This window comes from Manis javanica, chromosome 1 (genome assembly GCF_040802235.1).
Source record: "Manis javanica isolate MJ-LG chromosome 1, MJ_LKY, whole genome shotgun sequence".
NCBI lineage: Eukaryota > Metazoa > Chordata > Mammalia > Pholidota > Manidae > Manis > Manis javanica.
The window spans coordinates 153,189,837-153,212,210 of record NC_133156.1 but is presented as its reverse complement, the minus strand read 5'-3'; the positions used below and the strand labels follow the sequence as shown (position 1 = coordinate 153,212,210).

The following is a 22,374-nucleotide window of genomic DNA, read 5'->3' as shown; positions in this document are numbered from 1 at the left end:
TCCAACAAGGGGTTAACATCCAAAACATATAAAGAGCTCACACACCTCAACACCCAAAAAGCAAATAACCCAATTAAAAAATGGGCAGAGGATATGAACAGACAGTTCTCCAAAGAAGAAATTCAGATGGCCAACAGGCACATGAAAAGATGCTCCACGTCGCTAATTATCAGGGAAATGCAAATTACAACTACAATGAGATATCACCTCACACCAGTTAGGATGGCCAACATCCAAAAGACAAGGAATAACAAATGCTGGCGAGGATGCAGAGAAAGGGGAACCCTCCTACACTGCTGGTGGAAATATAAGCTAGTTTAACCATTGTGGAAAGCAGTATGGAGGCTCCACAAAAAACTAAAAATAGAAATACCATTTGACCCTGGAATTCCACTCCTAGGAATTTACTCAAAGAATACAAGATCACAGATTCAAAAAGACATATACACCCCTATGTTTATCACAGCAGTATTTACAGTAGCCAAGAAATGGAAGCAACCTAAGTGTCCATCAGTAGGTGAATGGATAAAGAACATGTGGTACATATACACAATGGAATATTATTCAGCCATAAGAAGAAAACTAATCTAACATTTATAACAACATGGATGGAGCTAGAGGGTATTTGCTCAGTGAAAAAAGCCAGGCAGAGAAAGACAAGTACCAAATGACTTTCCTCTTTTGTGGAGTATAACAACAAAGCTAAACTGAAGGAACAACACAGCAGCAAACTCACAGACTCCAGGAAGGGACTAGCAGTTACCAAAGGGAAGGTTGGGAGGGTGTATGTGGAGGGAGGGAGAAGGGGATTAAGGTGTGTTATGATTGGCACACATAATGTAGGGGTGTCACAGGGAGGGCAGTATAACACAGAGAAGACAAATAGTGACTCTATACCACCTTACTACCCTGATGGACAGTGATTACAATGGGGTTGAGGGGAAGTGGATAATATGGGTGAATGTAAGAGCCACAATGTTGTTCATGTGAAACCTTCATAAGATTCTATATCAATGACATCTTAATTTTAAAAAGTGTATTCTGTCTCATGTGACAATTTTTTATCCCCTCAGAGTTTGTCCTAAATTGCTTTATTTGTAAGCTTATTGAAAAGTTCTAAAGTTGAAAAAAATAAGTCGTGTTATATCCACTTTCATTTTTTTAGCCAGTGTTCCATTAATTTATCATAGCAATTTGTAGAAAGCACAAAAGAAAAGTGCATTTTGAAGCTTGTAGGGTGGTGAAGGAGTAATGTAAATGACCAAAATGCCAGTGTTATCAGAAAAGAGCATACTCTTTTCCCAGAAGGGCATTCTATGGGAAAAAATCACTGAAACACCTATTATACTATACCAGTGATACTATAAAATGTTTCCCAACATTTAGAAGAGAAAGTCATATGGAACAAAGATCCTACTCTTCATTTGGCCAAAAAACAGAAGAGAGTATTAGTTGGCATGATTAAGACACAGCATGTGCTCAGTGCTTAATGAACGCATGTGCTCAGAGCCCTCCACCTATTCATGTCCTGCTCTGTTTCAGTGGTTTTCTAATGACTAAGAAATGCATTCACTGATGCTACAGTTAATAGGCGCAACTTTAACATTATACCTTTGGAACTGAACTGGAAAGAAAGTCTATTTGAAATGGTCTCTTTCTCAATTATTTGTAGATTTCTGTAGGTTATGATCATAAATCTATATATGTAACAAAACCATAAAATGTCTTTGAATGTCAAATACATTGACAAAGGTCTTAACAATACTAACACCTTTGTTAAATTAACAAAATTAACATCATCTTTATAATTTATTTAGTTGAACAGAATAAATCGAGAAAATAATAAATTATTTCTCCAAAACATTATGCAACTATTAAGATGAAAGTTTTAGGAAATGGAGTTGGATTAGAATTAAAATTGAAGTTGAATTGGAGATGCAGTAAGTTAGTATTTCTCAAAAGCTAATGCAGTCCCTTTTGAAGACACTATTTCCAGTGTCATCAGGAAAAGATTCAGTTCTCCCTTTCTCCCTTAAAGTCTTTCATAATGTAACCCCTTCAGTAGACCTTACCACAGACCAAGTGTTGGGGAAAATGAACACATCCCATTGTGTTAAAGTTAATCTGTTGGTGTCAGTCTATTTTTAAAGTAAAAGTATACAAGGAGGCTACTTTTGCTTTATTCTAATTTTTAAAAATCCATATAATTCTTTTAGCCAAGTTGAGTTGCAGCTACAGGAACATAAGAACTATTTAACAGATGACTGATGAATAAAATAAACATCTGAAGATGAATATAGTTTACAACTTTGAGTGAATATACACAATTTCATACAAGTAATAATTTAAAAAATGTAATCCCATATAACAAAATAAAAATATTCATGACAAACATTCAAAAGCAAGTTTGCTGACTCAAAACCTCTCCCAAAATGAAGACAAAAAAGGCAGGTCTAACAGGAAAGTCAAGTGTTAAGTCCTACAGGGGAGGCTTTTCTCTTTGTCAACCAACAGACCAGGGCAGGAAGTTGACTTTATAGTGACAGTAGGACATAAATAACCTTGAATCTCATGTAGTCTGCTGCCTTCCTCTCTGGTAAAGGAATAGCTAAATCACTGTCGGTGCACTCAGTGCACCTGGCCACAGGACTGACCTGAGCTAACTTTTAACAAGTTACTAGGTGGCACATGACAGAACAGAAACGTTTCCAGCCTTTACTGGAAGCTCTGTGATGCCCCAAACAGACCATGATTGGAATGCCCTTAAAACAGGAAACAGAGCACAGAACATAGCATCCACAGGGACCTGGACAGATGACTGTGAATTATATAGTTAACTATCACTTCCTGAGCTTTGAAGGCTCAAAGTCATCAGCTCAGCAGCTCGAAGTAAAGATAATACTGATAAGCACATATGTTGCTCACTTTGTTCTCGGCATTGCTATAAGTGCTTTACTAGAAGTCATTTAATCTTTAGAACCAATTTATTGAAAACTAGTTGAAACCTTAACCACAGCCGGTAACATGGGGTCACTATTATTACCATGACCATTTTACTATAGAGGAGACTGGAACATGGAAGACTAAGAAACCTTTCCAGGTCTCAGCTAGTAAGTTGGGGAAGTGGTCTGTGCATCCAGCCACTTGGCTTCATAGAATGTGCTCCAAAGGGCTATGATCTCTTGCTTCTTCATTAGGACCTAAGTGTTAGGAAGAGCCAAAGAAGCCCCAACTTTGTCCCCAGAGTATAAGTATACTTGTCATTTGGGGGTGGTATCTGGTAGTCCTGCAAAATGGAGGGTGACAGATGCAATCATATGGAATTTTAATAATGAATTCTGTACAAATATTTGTTTAAATATAGGATCTGGGCTGTATGGTATATAAAGAAAAGAGTAAAAACAGCAACTAGATAAGCTAAATAAAGAGAAATTTAATTAAGAACCAGGGGAGAGTCCAGGCCCAAGGCTGTGAAGACCACCTCCCATCTTGCTCACCTCTACCGACACCCACATTTGTCTCAGCACAGTCCTGCCCACTGATCCGCATTCCTTGCCTGAAGATGTACATGGGGACGCAGGGCGTTAGGGTTTTGTTATGGGCTTTCTGGTCCCCTAAAATGGACTCTTTCCTCAATCAATTCTAAAAACAGGTTTTGGGAAGACACAGTGGGACGTGTCTTCCGCAAGGGACAGAAGGGACAATGGGCCAAGATACCTGCAAGTCCCAGTCCTGGGCACTGGCACTGGGAGCTCCAGCTAAAGGTTGTCACTGGGATGATTAATGGACTACTGGCTTTTATTCACCCATTTACACCTGCTCATTCACTTTTTTTTTTTTTTACCAAAAGAATTTGTACATTTTATTGGAAACGTTATAATGTAGTTTCAGGCTGTTTGCCATGACAAGTATGGAGGGACGAGAGCACAAAGTTAACATCATATACAAAAGCAACCTATACATACCAGTTTGAGCAGGGACAGCCATGTCATCTCTTTACTTTCCACCTGAATTGCTGAGCTGGCCAACTGGAAGACAGTGTGTCTAACATTCCCGGTGGCTTAGCCTCAGGGACTGTGGCAGCTGAACATGCAGCTGTGCTGGTGGGCGGCTCCCACGTTTGCAGCTATGACCCAGAGGGTATCTATGCTGAACACAGAAATTGCCAAAACACTGGTCAGTACCCACTGGCAAGATCTCTTTCCTCTTGCATCCCTCTTTTTTGAGCACTGGTATGGGAAAATCTTCTCTTTCTCCCCAAGATGAGTTTTACAGTCTCTGTCAGTGTGCTCACCAGCCACCACATCTGTGTCCCCCTTTTTCTTGGGACTAGGGTTACAAGGTATTCGGGACAATCAGGCATGTCCCTCACCTGTTCCCCACCCACCAGCTAACTGAACACATCTTGAATGCAAAAAGACATTTTGTGTAGCATAGGTAAAAGAATTTTTACAGAAATATTGTTCATATGCATCACGTTAGTGGAATAAAATCTAGTTGCTTTTAAGTTTTTTCTGAACAACTATTTTCCAAATCAGGGAATTCCATTATGGGAAAGTTCCCAAAACACAGCTAGCAGAGTTAAATATCACCTGGCCCTTGTCAGAGGCCCAGGTGGCCATGGAGGCCAGTGGAAGGTGACAGAGAGGAAGCTGAGTGTCCCTTCCCATGATCAACCAAGGGGCACAAAGCCAAAAGGCTGAGGAAAATGGGATCCAAAGCCCTCCAAGCCCGCAGGAGAGCCCAACAACCCATCCACACACTCAATGGTTATTTGCAGAGGTCACCTGTGGGAGCAAGGGCCGCTGAGCCGTGGTCACCAAGGACAGCAGAGAGCCGCTGAACCGCAGCTGACTTGCAGCTGGGGACAGCACCAGCCATCTGCTGGAAGCAGAGCAGAGCCAGCCAGAGCACACAGCTCCTCTGGAACCCTTCCGCATCAGGTCTTCAAGCCAACCTGGCACACTTCCCACCCTTCACACCCTCCATTTTAAAAGCTCTGGACAGTCCGGAACATCCGTCGCCTGTTCCCACCTACAAGCTGTCTGAGCACATCAGCCCAAGTGAGACTGCTTCTAAACTAACCTGGACCTCCCCCCAGTGTGCACCTGCTGTGCCCCCTGTGACCGCAGGGCTTGGCTCTGGGTTTCACGGACTGATTTTGGTTGAGACCAGCACGCTCTTCTGGTCCCTGAATCTTCATTTATGCCCTGTCAGCTTTCAAAAGTCTCATTCTGCACCTGCCCACCACAGGACACGGGAAAGGGCAAGGACATTCCACCTGCCTTGATGGAAGGCACTCACACAATGGCTTAATGTCTGCTGTCTTCAGGCTTGGCACTCTAAATAAAACCACTCATTTCATGTGCAGTGCAAACCTGGGTAAGGCATTCCTCATTCACCCTCATAAGTTCTTGGGTAAAATCTAACACTGTGGAGGTGTTTCCCTGGTGGAATGAAAGGGTGCATTTGGAGTGGAGTTGCACTCTGCAATTCTATTTGCTGTCGCAGCAGAGGAAAGCTGCCACCAGTAGGAAGGGTCCCTTCTCTCTGCATAGCTGCTGGGAGCTTAACCTCAGGAGGGTGACAGGCCAGTGTTCAAATCTCAGCTTTGTCACTAGGCAAACTACTAATCTCTGAGTCTCTGATTCTTTACTGTAAACAGGTACCTATTTCACATAATTGCTGTAAGAATTAAAACAAAAATTCCTGTAAATTGTTTAGCACAAATTAAACCATAATAAATATTTATTGCATTGTTAATATCAGCAAGCAAAACAGCCTTATTTGAAGAAGAAATTTCCATCGTTTAGTGAAGACCTCCAGTTACAAAGTCCTAGAGTCCCGGCAGCTGGGGCACCCCACAGCAGCAAAGGAAAAGGCTCTCAGCCAGCAGCAGGACTCCAGCAATCATATCAGCCCCTCTGCAGTGATATAGAAAACTTGCAGAGCAAAGATCAGACAGGGCCCATACCTGCAGAACAAGGTGCTTATCAGCTCTGGGATGCAATTGTTCTGCACTGCCATTTCATAATTCACGAAAAAGTTTCAATGCCACATGCTTTCATATATTAAAATAAACTCACAAGTCTTGGCTTCTATTATGTATAACATTTTCTGGGAGTCCAGCTAGAGGAGTGGTACTGGACAGAAGCAGAATCACAGCTGGGCAAGCTCTTACTCAGTGGGGTCCTGTTCCAGCAGACGGCCTTTATTCTAGGAGCTCAAGTCCATCCTGCTGGCTGGCCCATCCTCCCCTGCAGCTCTCTGGGCCTAAGTGCACCTGGGTTGGGAAAGCACCCCAGGGGAGAGCCTCATTCAGAGAAGAGTCTGGGCCAGGGGGCAGGCAGGCGTGACCCCACCAGGCTAGGGCTGTACATGCGGAGCCCAGAAGATTAGCATCTCTGGAGACCTTCCCCAGCTGCAACGCTGCAAGTCGACGCTCTGGCCTCTGAACCCAATGTCTCATTCTACTCCTGATTTTGATGGGGCACTTATCCTGAAGCTAAATTTGTTTAAAATCAATGAAATAAATATAATTCTATCTGTTTTAAAGTTCAGACCAAATAAGACAAAAATGCTGGAAAATATGAAATATGAAGCATGGTAATGCTTTTTAATTTTTTAAAAAATTACTATTTTTTTTCCTCAAAAATGTTTTCTTTAATTTGAAAGTCCTGAGGTACAGACTGTACAGCCTCTGCACTTCACCACAGGTCCCATTAGATCCAGCCCCTTCCCAAAATTACATAAACAGCCTGTACTCCAAGTATTTGAGTTTATTATCCAATGCAAACACTTATTTTTATCTGTGTGATTTGCTACATTCAGAGAAAGATGTGCTAAATTCTACCAGGAGACAGATTTGTTAAACCATTAATTTTCACTAAATTAGTGAATTCACCAAATTTAATGCAATGTTTTTAGTGTGCAAATATTCATGACTGATACTAATTTTATTGTATGTCTATTTTATTACATATCTCTAGACATTAAATAACAATTAAATGAGTTTTAAAATATACCATGCTCTTGGATAGAAAGACTCTATATTGAAATCTGCCAGTCAGTCCTCCTTTAATTAACCAAAAGTTTAATGCAGCTTTACAATTTCAAATATTATCACGACTTTTTTGTTACTTTCCCTTTTTTCTTTTTTTTTAAAGAATTTTACCAAAAAATTTTATTTATAAATATCTAAGAATAGCTTGGGAAATGTTGAAAAATAAGAGCAATGAGCAAGACTAGTATGCCAAAAGAAATAGAACATATTATGATAATATATAAAAAATTAAAATGTTATAATAAAGAAGTAATAGACCTTTGAAACAAAATAGAGAGTTCCAAATTCATGTTGAAATTTAGATTATGATAAAGGTTATATTTCAAATCAGTGAGAAAAAGATATTATTCAATAAAATATTCAAATCACTATCACTTGAACAAAATAAAGCTGAAGTCTTACCTCAGTCTTCCCATTCAGATGAAATCCTACTGAATCAATGATTTAAAAAGGAAATCAAAGGGCTGGAGACTTGATTTGTTGATAATCGCAGAATATAGAAGTGCTTCCAAAGCACAACACAAAACTCAGAAGCCCTGAAGGAAATACTGAGAACTTGAAATGTGTAAATATATATTTTTTTATTTTGGAAAAGGAATGCCACAAAGTTAAAAGACAAAGGACAAAGTGGGAAACGATACTAAAATCTATGTGATAACAAATAACTGAGTTAACTAATTATGAACAGCTCCCAGAAAACAGTAGGAAAGAGAAACAGCCCAACAGAAACATGGGCAATATATGTGAACAGGCAGGTGAAAGAGGAAAGAGATATGAAAGAAAGCCAACAACTGTATGAAAGGGTATTTGCTCTTTGTCAGATGTGTCTTCTATTCTAAAGAAGGTGTGTTCCTCTTCACGGGTTGGTAAGCATCCCAAAGCTAGAGGACACCAAGCCCTAGAAGGTGACAGGGACTCAGGCACTCTGATCCTTTAGTGGGAGCACACCACTTTTCTGGGGAAGCTTATAGCATTATTGGTAGAGAAAGATGTTCACTAAGAGACTTACTGACCACAGGCTAAGTGACACCACAGAGGAAATCATAAAGTGTCACAGGGGCACAGAGGAGCAAGGGTAGACCCTCCCTCCTAGTTTGCTGTGAAATCGCAAGTTTGCATCCACCTTTCTGGGGGAATTACCAAAATTAGCCCCTTTCACTTGACCAGGTGATACATCATATAGTCACCCAAGGAGAGGGGCCCAAGACAGCCTAGTCAGGGGAAGAAGGGCTTCCAGGAAGGAAGGCTGTGCACAGGTCAAGGAAGAGAAGCTTTGGCTTAGCCTGGAGGGCTGATCAGGTCTGCACGAGTTTGCTGCGGCTGGCACACACCACCACAGACTGAGTGACAAATAGCAGAAGTGTATTTTCCCATGGTTCTGGAGATTACAAGTCTAAGATCAAGACGCATAAGGGTTGTGTCCTGAGGCCTCGCCCTTGGGCCGCCTCCTCCTGGTGTCCTCCACAGCCTTCCTCTCTGTGCCTCTGCATCCTAGCCTACTCTTCTTGTAAGAACACCGGTCAGACTGGAGTAGATTCTGCCCTGACCACTAAAGACTCCATCTCCAATACAGTCACCCTGAGGTACCGAGGGTTGGGACTTCACATGTGAGCTCAGAGTAGGGACACAAGTCAGCCCTTAACAAGGTGTTATAAAGTAACTAAACTAAGGGGTGGTTCAGGCAGAGGAAACAGTGTCTTGCTGAAGACTTCAAGGGAAGCACCATGCTTTTGAGACTCCTAACAAACATATATGAGTTTATTTCTCCACTCCCTCTGGCACTGACTTGTTTTCTGCTGCACATGCCAAGTGTAGTTGTGACCTGGGGGCCATAGCAGTCAGAGCCTCCCAGAGGAGACTCACCATGCCCATTTTCCTGCCTAATTGGGAGGGAGAGCTCGGTGCTCATCTGCAAGCCTACCTGGAGAGCTCCTGGGAAAGCCTCCAGGCCCCCATTAGAATGTCCAGCCAGCCAACGCTGCTTTGGTTCCAGCTCAGCTCTGATCCGGAGTCAGAGCCAAGTGCTCTTGCCCAACCTGCCCTTCCTAACTTGTGTCTACCTTTCAAGGAACATGAACCCTTCTGAAACCCCAAGGTCCTTACGACACCTCCAGGACCCTCCCCAGGTGAGTTCCTCTCTTACACTGACCTATCACCTTCTGCTCCAAACTAGGACAAATAACAGACAATGGGACATGCAGACAGGACATGGCCCCAATCCTGGGAACTTCAGTGCTAATGAAAGAGTCTCTTAAGGAAATCAATTTGGGGTAGCAAATTTCCTAGGAGTGGAACTTCATCTCTCAGAAAGGTTTGTTGTTTGTTTTCAAATACAGACTTACCTAAAATTACAGTCCTGTCCTTTCTGAGATGTGAATTTCACTCAACTACCTCTTTCCTTTTCACATGACAAGGAAGGAGGAAGTTGGGGGGTGGCCCAAGAACCCCAGTCCCCCAGCCCATACATCAGTTTACAGACTCCCACATGCCCTCTATGCCCTTGTGAGCAGGTAAACAATTCTTTAATCCTATTGTGGTCGCCCACAACTGAGCATATTTCCACCACTGATGAAATCATGTTAAGTCCTGCAGGTAACTGAGCAGAAGTCAGGCTTTCCCTGAAAGCACTTGTATTGTGGAGAGCAATAAATGATCCTGCAGGTGTTGAAATGGTAAGTCAATAGGCCTCAACAGGTGTGGCCACTGGAAAGAGGCCGACTCTGTGACTGGCTCTTTCTCCATGGACAGCACGGGTCTGTGACAGCATCGGCCAGAGTACATGCTCTCATAACCGTAATCCAGCATGTGTCTATAAGGTGAATGTCTTTTCAGCATTACTCCAAGGCTAAATAAATTTCAGCACTCATTTACTGGACTTCAAGCAGAACTATCCAGGTGTTTGTACTCCGTACTTCACTCCAAGGTTCCCACAGACCTGATTACCATTTTCTGTTGCTGTGGCCCAGATGGGAACAGCAGTCTAGGCCTCTTAGGTCACTTCCCCCTTAGAGTTCTACTATCCTGCCCATTGGAGGTCCTAAGCCATTTGCACATGGGTAGCAGAAGCAATAGAAATATTAAAAGCTTTGTGATTCACAATTAAATGCACATTGTTCAGATAACCACAGTTGAAGTTCTGATCTGGGCTTCAAGAGTTGATGAGTCTTAACAGTATCATTGAAAGTCCAGAGCATATGATTTCCAGAAACTGCCAGTCCTTGTAAAGAGAAATATATTGTTTCTTTCATCTCAGTCTTCTTCCTCAGGACACACAAAAACAAACATCTCAAAAACTGAGATCAAACATGGTATTTCAGAATCTGGTTTTATAATTTAGAAGCAAGTATCTTTTAGAATTTGGTTTAACAACCCTTTTTTAAATATTGCAACATACATGTACTTAACTTGGTAGGCTTTTATGAGTTTAACATAGAAAATGTTAGGTTATTTAGATAGTTATAAATTTGCTAAACTAATTTTGTAATCTAATTCATACTCTAATTTCATAATCCACAATTATTCCTTCAAAATAATGGCAACTCCAATAGATCCAATAGATCTGATTCTGTGCATTCAAGGTGAGCATCATGGCACTGATCACCTGCACAGGGGAAGCCTCTTTCTGTTGTGAGAAGAATGGTACAGTGGCTAAAAGGCTCTGAACCTCAGTGGACTGGGTTCAGATCTCTTCCCGCCAGTGTGACACTCATTGGCTATTCAAGCTTTCCAGACTTATATTCCTTACCTGTAGAATAAGGAATACAATAGTACCGATCAGGCAGGAGTGTGTAAGGATTTTAAGATTATGGTAATCCAAATATTTAGAAATTGGGCCCAAAATATATCAGCCTTTAATAAGAGTAATTACTTTGCCTAATTCATATTGGGGCCAGAAGTGCATAGATTCCTTACATGGTGAGTGCCACACTGTGCAAAAATAATAAAAATCAGGAAAAAACACAATTAAACTGCAACTAGAATAAAAACATATGAAAAATCACATTAGGGTAAAGGTAGCTATCATTTTATAAAATAAATAAAAACAGATTTTAGCGAATGTACAAGACAACCATGTAGTGTGTCCACAAAGATATTTTATGATCATTGAATTGTATGAGGCACTCAGGAAGTTCAACTAAATAAGCAAAACAAAATAAAAATGCTTACTTAGCAATTATCAATAAATGGAATCTTAAAAAGAATCCCATTGCATTTTTAACCTCTGACTGTCATTCTATCAGAGCATTATGTGCACTATAAACCATCAGTGGCAAACAGGTTTTGTCTTTTAGTACTATCAGTTGGAAGTGACTCTCTGGAAAACTGGTTAAGGCTTCTGAGGCCACATCTGGTTCACTGTGAAAGCACTCCCTGATGGATTACTGATGTACACTAGGTACAGGAGGGAGAACCTGCACATGCCACACACTTACTACTCCTTGTGATTTCAAAATAGTGTAAGAAAATAAGCGACCAAGAGACAAAGCCATTCGGAGCCCCGTCCTGTTTGTGCTGTCCCGACCAGGTGGGGAGAAAGGTCAAGGCTTTCATTGGCTAGTTCCTTTGCTCCTCCTTCCTTTGCTAAGCACCTAGGTGGGGCTGATCCCACCTGCCTTAAGCAGGTCCTATATCAAGGGAGCAAAGGGACAGGATTAACCTGAGGGGTGCTCCCCAGATCCCGCAGGCACACACCCAAGGATTCAGATGTGCGAAGCATCCAAGGGGGAGAGTCTAAAGAAGGCAGAGTGTCCGCAGACAGGAAGCCAGGCCCAAGGTCTTGTGACACTGCCTCCCTGGAACCTGGTGAGTACTTCCTGAAAGGCATTAACCAGATCACCAGTCTAGCTCCCTGCAAGGGGAAGAGAGCACAAGGCCGGGAAGATGGGGAAAGGGTCACTTTCTTGAGCTCTTAAGGGAAAATCATGTTTTCCGAAGATATGAAAGAGAAAAAAAATTACTTCTCTGCCCCAAATTTCCCAAGGCCTCAGTCCATGTGTCCCATGGTGACCTTAACTGCGTTAAAGGGTTACTCTTTCCCAGCATTGACTTAAACGCCCCTGAGAAAACCGTTGCTGTGTCCTCCACTCCCTGGAGGCAGCAGCCATGCCAGCCCGCCCCCAGGGAGGAGGGCTCCCCATCTAGCTCATCTGTCAGGCAACAGAGGGTGTCCTAAAACCTAAAACCTAACACCAGCCAAGGACAGCCCAGTCCCAAGTTCTCTGTCACAAATGTCACTTGCTGAGCCTGATCCCCTGACCATTCTCTGGAAGCTCTTTTGAAAAGAACTGAACAGCCACCTGACAGCAGATTCAGGGACCCAAGCAAGCAGGAACAGGGGCCAGGGCTGAGAAGCCAGGGCTGACCAGGAGCCTCTTCCTTCTTTAGGCTGCAGAAAGGATTCCCTCCTCCTAACTCGTCATCTTCAGAAGGGTCTCAGGCAGGCAGCTGCAGACACATTGCTCTGACCTTCTGGGTCCCCAGAAGGTCTGGCCAAGTCGTTTATCAGGGAAGTGGAGGGACAATGAACAGGTGGGTCTCAGGACCCCTGGAGCTTCGGCCCATGTAGTCATGACATTGCAAAGACACAGGAGAGACAGGAGGCTGAGGTGGTGCTGGGCACTGCCTTTGGGAAGCACCTAAGTCTCCAATCAACAGGCTCAGAGGTTCCCTCAAAGCTTCACCCTTCACTCCAGTACCAGGAGGACCTGTCACTGAAGCCTCCTCAGATGCCAGAGGCATGTGGGTGTGAACTTGAGTGCTAGAGACACTGCCTTTGTGCCCAGCACCAAGTGAGCTATCCTAAGGCCTTCCTGCACCCGCTAGGCTCCTGAGCTGAATCCACCCCTCGTGTGAGCACGGGTGGTAATGGCTGAGGGACAGCCCTCAGGAACTTCCTTGAAACCTCCCTACAGGGACCACTGCAGCACTGGCTCCTGGGCTCTCCCCATCTTGGAGCCCAGGAAAACCACAGCTAAGTCCAGGCAGTACATAGATAGACTGGGAAGCAGGCTATGTCCCCAGCCCAGAGGGCCACACTCAGATTCCCCTGGGCAGGAAGCTCGGTTAGGGATCTGCAGGGGCAAGTTCTGCCTTACACACACTCAACTGGCTGAGCTGCAGGAGAAGCTACATCCCCAGGGCCAGAAACTCACACGGGAGCCCCAAGGAAGCTCCTGCCCTGCACACAGAAGAGCTGGCCACATTCCCAGTCTACAAGGAATCCACAGGCTGGGGCTGTGCTTATGAGTAGCAGTAATGATCGTGTGCAGCTGGACTTGGGGCTGGACAGGAGGCAAGCTGTGATTCAAAAAGAAAAAAATGTGTCTTCCTATTTTGAGGGTGGATAAGCAAGTTTGAAGTCAAGTTCAAGTTAACAAAACAAAGTTCAATTTAACAATAATGAAAATCGGGTTTCTATTCTGTGTCAATTATCAGACCAGTATTGGAGGCACTGCAAGAAACCGAACGTGGCTCCTGAAATCAGAAACTGAAACTAGTTCATTTACAGATTCCCAGAGCAAAGTTCACCTCAGGATCATTGTTTTCCTACACCGTGTGAATGGCTTTAACTAACTTAATATGTTAGATTATTTTTAATTGAAGAAATAGTTTGCTTTTCAGGTGTTACTTACTTTTTAACTCAGTGTAAGAACATTAAAAAGTTTAAAATACGTATCCAGGCAGGTCCTTTCTGCCAATTTGCAGAATAAATAGATTCTTTACTTAAGCCAAAAAGAATAGATTAAGGAACTTCCAGTTCCAGTAACAAAAAGAACCAGATTACTTGAAAATCTACCCAATACAAACACCAAGAAATTCTAGATACATCCGGCAAATATTCTTTCAAATGTGGAGGCACTAAAGGGGTGGGTAAATGCCCTTCTTGGTGTCTTAATGCCTGTAAAGGTCAGAAGGGGAGGCCTTGGGGTAGAGGAACCCTACTGCGGACTAGGTCTCTTCAGCATGCTCTGGAGAAAGCTGGTCTCCACACAGGGAGAGAGTGAGGAAGTCTCTGAAGTCTCCAGCTGTGCATGAAAAGGAAGTTTCCTCTCAGAATTTGTAAGCATGAGCCTGTGCTTCAAACCAAATTGTACAACCCACCTGGTTTAGCAATCCCCAAGACAATAAATTTTAAAAAACAAATCACAAGGTATCATATCCCTCAGCCACCTGGCAAGGACATACCCAAAACCTGTCTGGACAGACAAGCCTTCAACCAGGCTACACAGGATTCTGATGTATATCCCCACAGAAATTAAGCTTACAACCCAAAATTAAAACCTCATTTAGAAAGACTCAGCAGAAAGGACAAACCACATATGGAGACTGCCTAGAACTTCAGGTGATGGGAATATACAGTCATCAATATTTTAGAATACAGATTAGGCATAGCCACAAAGAGATTTATTTGTTTGGAGGAGTAAATACCCTGATTGAGCCTTTAGTTGCAGAACAGTTTTTTAGAAAGCTAGACAGAATATTTTTTAAATAAATCTTTTTAAGATGTATTGTTGAATTAGCAAATCTGTAAGCAGGCCCCAGAGATGAAAGCTCCCAGGGAGGACGGGTCGGGGAATAGGTGCCTGACGTGGAATTCTCATTAGACAGCCAGGAGGGCAGCAGGCCACGAGACAAAGCCCGGCACCATACAAGTGGGGAGTCTGAGAGGAGACAGAACCCAGAAAAAGCCCTCTTCTGATGAGGGGCAGCCAGAGAAACCCCTACCTTGACTTGGGTATTGGGACAGAGAAGAAGAAATCTCCCCTCATGTTGGAGACCACAGGCCCGCTGTCACCTGAGTTAGCATCTCACATTCACATCATTTAGGTAGTCAGAAAAACAAATCACACTTTTTTCTCTTCTGTTTTTCCTAGAAATGTTTTAACTACACAGAAAATTAAAAATAGTACAAAAAATATCTGTAAACACTCTCCTAGATTCGCACACCAAGATTTTTCTGCATCTCCCCAGCCCCCTGCCATATGCATATGTATACACACATACCTATATGCACAAATAAATGGATAGTATTTTAAAGAAAAATCAGAATGTAAACTGCAGTCCCTGTGATGCTCCATCACTGCATACATCAGCCAAAATCTCCTAAAAATAAGAGCATTCACATCCCTTATCTGAACACTACTAGAAATGCAGTCTGCGTTCAAATTCCATCCCCCACCCCAGTAATGTCTCCTGAAGTTTTTTTTCCACTTGAATTCAGTTAAGTTCCTTGCTGTGCATTATGTCTTCTCAGTGTCTTTCAATCTAGAAAGGTACCCCTAGCCCAACCGTTTTCTTTTTTTGTTGTTGTGTATTTCCATGATACTTATTCTTTTGAAAAATGCAGGCCAGTTGTCTCACAGGACATCCCACACTCTGGTTGTATCCAATTATTTCTTCACGACTGAATGAGGTTAAGCATCATAACTAGAAGACAACACAGGTCGTGTGGTTGATACCTACCTGCCTCACCTGCTGCCAGCTAGTCCCACTGTAAGGGACGTATTTATAATACTTGATTGAAGGAATCACTGCCAGCTCATTCCAAAGGCACAGCTTCCCTTTGTAATCTGTGGGTGGACATTGGAGACTGTGTGACTATCCAGACCCTGATAGTATGCGAAGGATTTGCATAAATGGGCCCAAGAATGATGGGTAAGTGTGGTATGGATTGCCTCTAAAATATAAAGAAGCCTTGCTAAATGTGTAGGGCTTCTATCCCATGGCAGGATACTTAATACAGGGTGATGCGGTGCTGAATAATTAGCAATGTGATCTTTAATGCAAGGAGAACTTCTCAGCCTTTAGAGGACTGTCTTGCCTGAGGGTTTCAGCCCTGGGCAAGTTCACTATGGGTTCAGTGAGACTGAGAAATGACAACAGAACATTCTCAGGGTAAAAGAGTTTTTCCCGGGCTTTATTTTCACTGTGTGAGGTCAAGCACTAGGATCATGTCTGCATCCAGCAGTCTGCAGGTCTCTAACCCACCTACATCTCTGCCTCTACCCAGAGCAGTGGACAGAGCTCTTTTATAGTGACTTAGTCAGTAATAGCCCATTGCCTACAGATGTGGAAGCATTACCCTAGCAGTAGGTCAATTACATCATCAAATAGTTTAGGGTCAGGTGAGGATCCTGACCATAAGAACTTCCATTTTCCCCACAAAGACTAATTAACCCACAGAAATTTCACAGTTGTGGCTGCCCCTTGAATTTTATGTAGAGCAATAGCCCAACCTCTGTGTTATAGGTGGGTCACTAGCTGTGTTAGAGACTCCGAGGGACCCCAGATTAGAATGTCAGCAATACAATGCCAGATGGTGCCAGGGAACACTGTAAGGATGTCCAGATCTTGCTGGCAAAGACTGCGAGCGACAGCTCATAGGCATGTTAAGATAGTCCAGAGGCAGGCAGGTAAAGGTACATTGAAAGCCTTTGGACATGATGGCAAAAAGCAGCTGGGCCTACTCCATTATCAGTACTGAATAGAACACAATAGATTGCTGGCAAAGACATCCCCTGAGCCCTCCAGACATCTTCATTAACTGAGCAATGTTGGGAATGGGATCCTTAATAGGGAACACTTGAGTGTTTAAATTTCAGTAGTCTACTGCAAGGGCCACTCATTCCTAGTAGGTTCTCATTCTGGCCAAATGTGAGAATTCAATGGAAAAAGTGTTATTTAAGATTCTTCCCCTTTAGTAAATATTAAATTATCCCTCAGTCCCCTGCTGTAAACACTTTTGGGGATATTTACATAATAATTGGGGGTGGCCAACATGGGTTCCCAATGTGCAGCTCCCACCAGGAAGGGCAGGAACTTGGTTTTGTTTCAGATGGCATTGTCGCATATTAAGACATCCATGCTTATAAAAAGAAGGGGAAGAGCCAAAGGGTTTTTAATCAAGATTGTTCCAGTAGTGACAGCTAATGGAAGGTGAACAGCTCCTACTATCCTGCCTGTTATACTTTGTAATTTAAAGGTACCCCTCACGTCTATTTAGTGGGGTTCCTTGGAAGCACTGCAGTTTGGGCTCCAGCGCCAGTGAGAGCCATAAGAACTTGTTTATGTGTGTCCCAATGGATAATTAAAGAAGTATAGAGGCAATTGTCACCTGGAGAAGGGACAAGCTCCTGGGAACTTCCAGATCCCTAGGTCAGGAGGCTTGATGACTGCCCCTCTCAGAGTTCAGGGTACAGGATCCCAGATCCTGCTGCCAGGACTGGGATATTCGGAGGGATGAGGGTATCTACCCTTGGGGGAGTCATCAGTTTTCTGAGCAAAGCTTTCTAACTTGTGTTCAGACTCTTCTGAGATAAAGTCATTAGGGACCCCTGATCTCTGGAGATAAGGGCCCAGAAGCTTCCATGTCCCCTAAGGCCACTCTGTTGAATTCTGTTGAATGGGAGAAAATATTTGCAAATCCTATACCTGATGAGGGACTAATATCCAAAATATATAAAGAACTCATACAACCCAATATCAGAAAACAAACGATCCAATTTAAAAAATGAGGAAAGATCTGAATAGACATTTTCCCAAAGAAGACATAGAGATACCCAACACATGGGAAGATGCCTGACATCACTAATCATCAAGGAAATGCAAATCAAAACCAAAATGATATATCACCCCACACCTATCAGAACAAAGATGAAATAACAAGTGTTGATGAGGATGTGGAGCAAAGGGAACCCTCCTATACTGCTGGTGAGAATGTAATTGGTGCAGCCACTATGGAAAGTAGTGTAGAGGTTCCTCAAAAAAACTAAAAGTAAAACTACCATATAATCCAACATTTCCCCTTCTGGGCATATACCCAAAGAAAATGAAAACACTAATTGGAAAGATATTTGCACCTCCATGTTTATTGCAGCACTATTTACAATAGCCAAGATACAGAAATTACCTGTGTCCATCAATGGATGAATGGACAAAGAAATTGTCATATGTGTATACAATGGAATATTTGGCCATTAAAAAGGGTGGGAACTCGTGCCATTTGAAACAGCACAAATGGACCTCGAGGGTACTGCGTTAGTGAAATAAATCAGAAAGAGGCAGACAAATACCACATGACCTCCTTTATGTATGAACCAAGAAAAATATATTAATATAAAATAAGCTCATCAAGACAGAGAACAGATTGGTAGTTGCCAGAGGCAGGGGGGTACATATTGAGGGAAATGGGTGAACTGGTGTTTGTGGAATTTTTTAGTTTAATTAATATGAATTTCAAAAAATAGTGCCCCCAAAATTAACAAAACTGTGATTATGACAATACTCCATGTCTTCATAAAGGGAAACTGTGAGCATGATGAGAAGAGGTATACAACATGTAAAAAAGACTCAAACTTCTAGAGGTGAAAAAAGGAGCAATGTGAGAAATGGGCAGCATTCTGAATGGGATAAAAGCAGACTGAACACTACTAAAGAAAAATTAGGGCACCGAGCAGTAGAGATTACACAAAATGAAACACAGAAAGATAAGAGACTTAGGGGAAAATAGATCAAAACATCACTGAACTCTGGGACATCATGCAGTCCAACATATACACAGTTAGAGTTACAAAGGGGACAAGATGAAGGGATGAAATAAATATTTGAAAAAAATAACAGCAAAAGCTTTTGCAAATTTCATGAAAACGGTAAATGCACAGATCCAAGAAGCTCAATAAATCCCAAGAAGAAGAAACATGGACTAAAACACACCAGTTCACATCAGAATGAAATTGCTGAGGACCAGTAACAAAAAGAAAGTATGAAAAGCAGCCAGAGAAACAAGACACAAATACAGAAAACAAAGATAAGTGACAGAAGCAAGCTAGAGTACATGGAATAACCTTTTTAAATACTGGAGACAAAGCCATCAGCCTGGACCTCTAGATCCAGCAAAAATCTTCCAAAATGAAGTCAAAATAGAGACATTTTCAGACATTTAAAACTGAGAGAAGTCATCACCAGCAGACTAGTTGAAGAAAAGAAAAAGGAAGTTCTTTGGGCACAAAGGAAATGATAACCATTGGAAATGTGATCTATACAATGAAATGAAGAGCACTAGAAATCGTAAATGTGTGGGTAAACATGAAAAACTTGTCTCTTACTTTTAAAATATCTTTAAAATAATTGTTTTTTTTAAATCAAAATGGCTACAATGTATTGGGGTCTACAATATATGTGGACATAAATATGTATGATAATAACACAAAAGCTGGGTACAGAGGGAAATATATGGTTATAATGTCTTTATGCTATATATGATAGGTATATTACTTGAAGTAGACTGTGATAAGCTGAAGATGTATATGTGAACTCTAAAGCAATCATTAAAAAAAGATGTATCACTAAGAGGCAAATAAAGAAGATAAAGTAAAATCATCAAAAGTATTCTAATTAATCCAAAAGAATATAGGACAAGAAAAAAACAGAGAACAGATGAGACAAATAGAAAGCAAATAGAAAAATAGTAATTTAAAAGCATTCATATCAATAATCACAATGTAATTGTTCTAAATCTAAATGTTCTACAACACACAATAAAGGCAGAAATTGTCAGAGGTAAGCAATAGCCTAATACCAAAGCCAGACAAAGACATTATAAGGAAACAACTTTAACAACAATTACAGTCTACACACCCATATCCCTCATGAACATGGATTAAAAAATTCTAGCAAATCAAACACAGTGATTTACAAAAATGGTAATATGTCAACACCAAATAGGGATTATCCTGGGATGGAATTGGTTTATTTGAATATCAAACAATGTAGTTCACAATTTTTACAGACTTAAAAAGGAAAATCATGTTATCACTTCAGTAAAAACAAAAATGACTTGACAAAATTCAATATACACTTCAGCTAAAACTCTCAGAAATTTAGGAACAGAATTTAGCTAGTAAAGGGCAGGTACAGACAACCTATAGTTAATATCATACTTTAAGGTGAAAGACTAAATGCTTCCCCCCAAAACCGGAAGCAATATGAGGAGGTTTGTTCCTACCACTTCTATTCAACACCTGACTGGCAGTCATAGTAACTGCAATAAGGCAAGTAAAGGAAATAAAAGTATACAGATTGCACAGGAAGAACAGTGTCTTTCTGAAGGAATCCACAAGGAACCTACAAGAATGAATAAGTGAATTTAGCAAGGTTGCAGAATACAGGTCAACACACAACAAATCAATTGTATTTCTCTATAGTAGCAACAATCAGAAATTGATGTTTTTAAATTACAATTAATAAAAAAAAATTTTAATGTATCTTTTAAATCCCCCACCAGAGAGGTGCATTTGTTATAACTGATGAACCTACATTGTCACATCCTTATCACCCAAAGTAACAGTTGACATTACAGTTTGTTCTTAGTGTTGTACATTCTGTGGCTTTGGAAAAATGTATGATAACATCTATCCACGCTTTTAGGACCATGCTGAGTAGTGTTGCTGCCCTAAATAGCCTTTGTGCTCTGCTTACTCATCCCTCCCACCCCCAAACCGTGGCAACCACTGATCTTTTCACTGTCTCTGTAGTTTTGCCTGTTCCAGAACGTCGTACAGTTGGAATCACATGCCATGTATTCTCCTCAGACTGGCTTCTTTCACTGAGTAATGCATTTGGGATTTCTCCAGGTCTTTTCATAGCTCAATAGCTCGCTTCCTCTTAGTGGTGAATAACATTCCATTGTAACTCATTTACCTATTAAGGCAAAAGAAAGTTCTCCGAAAGTACTTCTTTCACCTCAGGCTGCTTTAGGGCACACCTCCACCTCCTCCTTCCCTCCACACCCGGTGTGCTTCATGTCCTGACTTTCAGGACATTAATTCCTGGGAACTTCACACCTTCAGCCTGGGCTGAGTGCCACTTTAGTAGTGGGGAGCAGTGTCCTAAAAAGTGGTTATCACATTTCTTTTATTAATCCTAGCGCTCTTTCTTCAAAACAAAATGCACATGGAAACCCAAAATAACAAAGGTAAACATGAACGTGCCCCGGTCAAACGGTGGGAGAGCAGCCCAGCAGGCACCAGCGCACCTGCGAACACGAGTACCCAGGCCCCTGCAGTGGCCCCCGAGGTCCCCAAGTGATCAGTGAGCGTCTACAGCTGCTTGAGACAGCAGGCCCTAAAGAATGGCCTCTAAGGTTGAATTTGGGTCAAAGAAAGAGGGAGGAGAGACAGACCGGTCAGAAGCACAGATCTGGGTGTGATGTGGCTAGAACCCAAGTCTTGTCCCCACACTGGACCCAGAGCATCAGGGGAATATGGGGGAATGTTTCCACTTACAGAGGCTTTTTCAACTTAGTTAATAAAATTCCCCTAAATATTTTTAATTGCATTTATTGTAATATGTTCTCTCTTTTTTAAGTATCTCAGGTCTCTAACAATAACAATAATCCCATTTCCTTCAATAAACCTCACAAATCTAGTAAAATTAAGTTTATGAATATGATGTTTCCTATATTCTCTTAAACATTTATAAATTAAGATTGTCTAAACTTTCAACCTAAAATCTCAAGTCTACATATTAAATCACTCAATAATACATTAACTTCTAATTGCAAGACTCATCTGTTAGATATTCTGATACGCCAAAGTTTTCTCCTCATAATAAATACTTAACTGAATATGGCAAGGTTATTCTTAAATTTAAAACAAAAATAGTAATGCTATGGTTTGATTTACTTTGTTGCATTTCTATAATGAATTTGAGATTTCAAGAAATATCAAAAATTATCTACTAAGGGAACAATTATCACATCCCAAACCAGTGGGGATTACTCCCCTGAGTAAATTGGGGTTACATCCTCAGCTGGCAGATGTTGCTCTTCAGCCAGAGATTTGGAGCACGATGTGACATCTGGAGATACAGACATGCAGGGAGGTTTTTGTGCAATCAGATGGAAAACTTTTGATGGTCATTCTGCCAGCAGCACCTCAACACGTGCTTAAGCTTCACCTGGGTCTGTGACTTCTCTTAGCTCTGTAGCTATCCAGGTCAGCCTTAGTTTTATGGGCCACCCCCTTCAGGCTGCACCCCACCCCCCAGCCGCCTTGTCCCCTTCACACTGGTTTGTAGGATCAGCCTCGGTGCCTATTCCGTTCCGGGTTTCCTTTGTTGCTCAAGCTTGACAACGGTCTGCGAACTTAGGGCCTTCTGCTGAGTCCCCCTGCATGGCGGCCCCCCCTTGTCACTCAGGCCTCAGACAGGCCATCCCTGATGAACCACCAAAATCTGTCATTGTCTAACACATCTCCCAGCTGCACTTCCTCTGTGGCATTTGTCTCTGTCACAAATATGTTCACTTCTTTATC

At 41.9% G+C, this 22,374-nt stretch overlaps 1 protein-coding gene across 2 annotated transcripts in view; it reads left to right on the top strand.

Annotated features, from left to right (window-relative positions):
• Positions 1-11,673: 11,673 nt before the first annotated feature.
• SULT1C3 (sulfotransferase family 1C member 3) overlaps positions 11,674-22,374 on the top strand; it is a 30,047-nt gene continuing 19,346 nt past the window's right edge. The window contains exon 1 of one of the 2 annotated variants that reach the window (XM_037015402.2): positions 11,674-11,866. The gene's annotated coding sequence lies outside the window, so the exon portion shown is untranslated. The remainder of the gene's footprint in view (positions 11,867-22,374) is intronic. The other variant, XM_017642407.3, reaches the window with a different exon arrangement.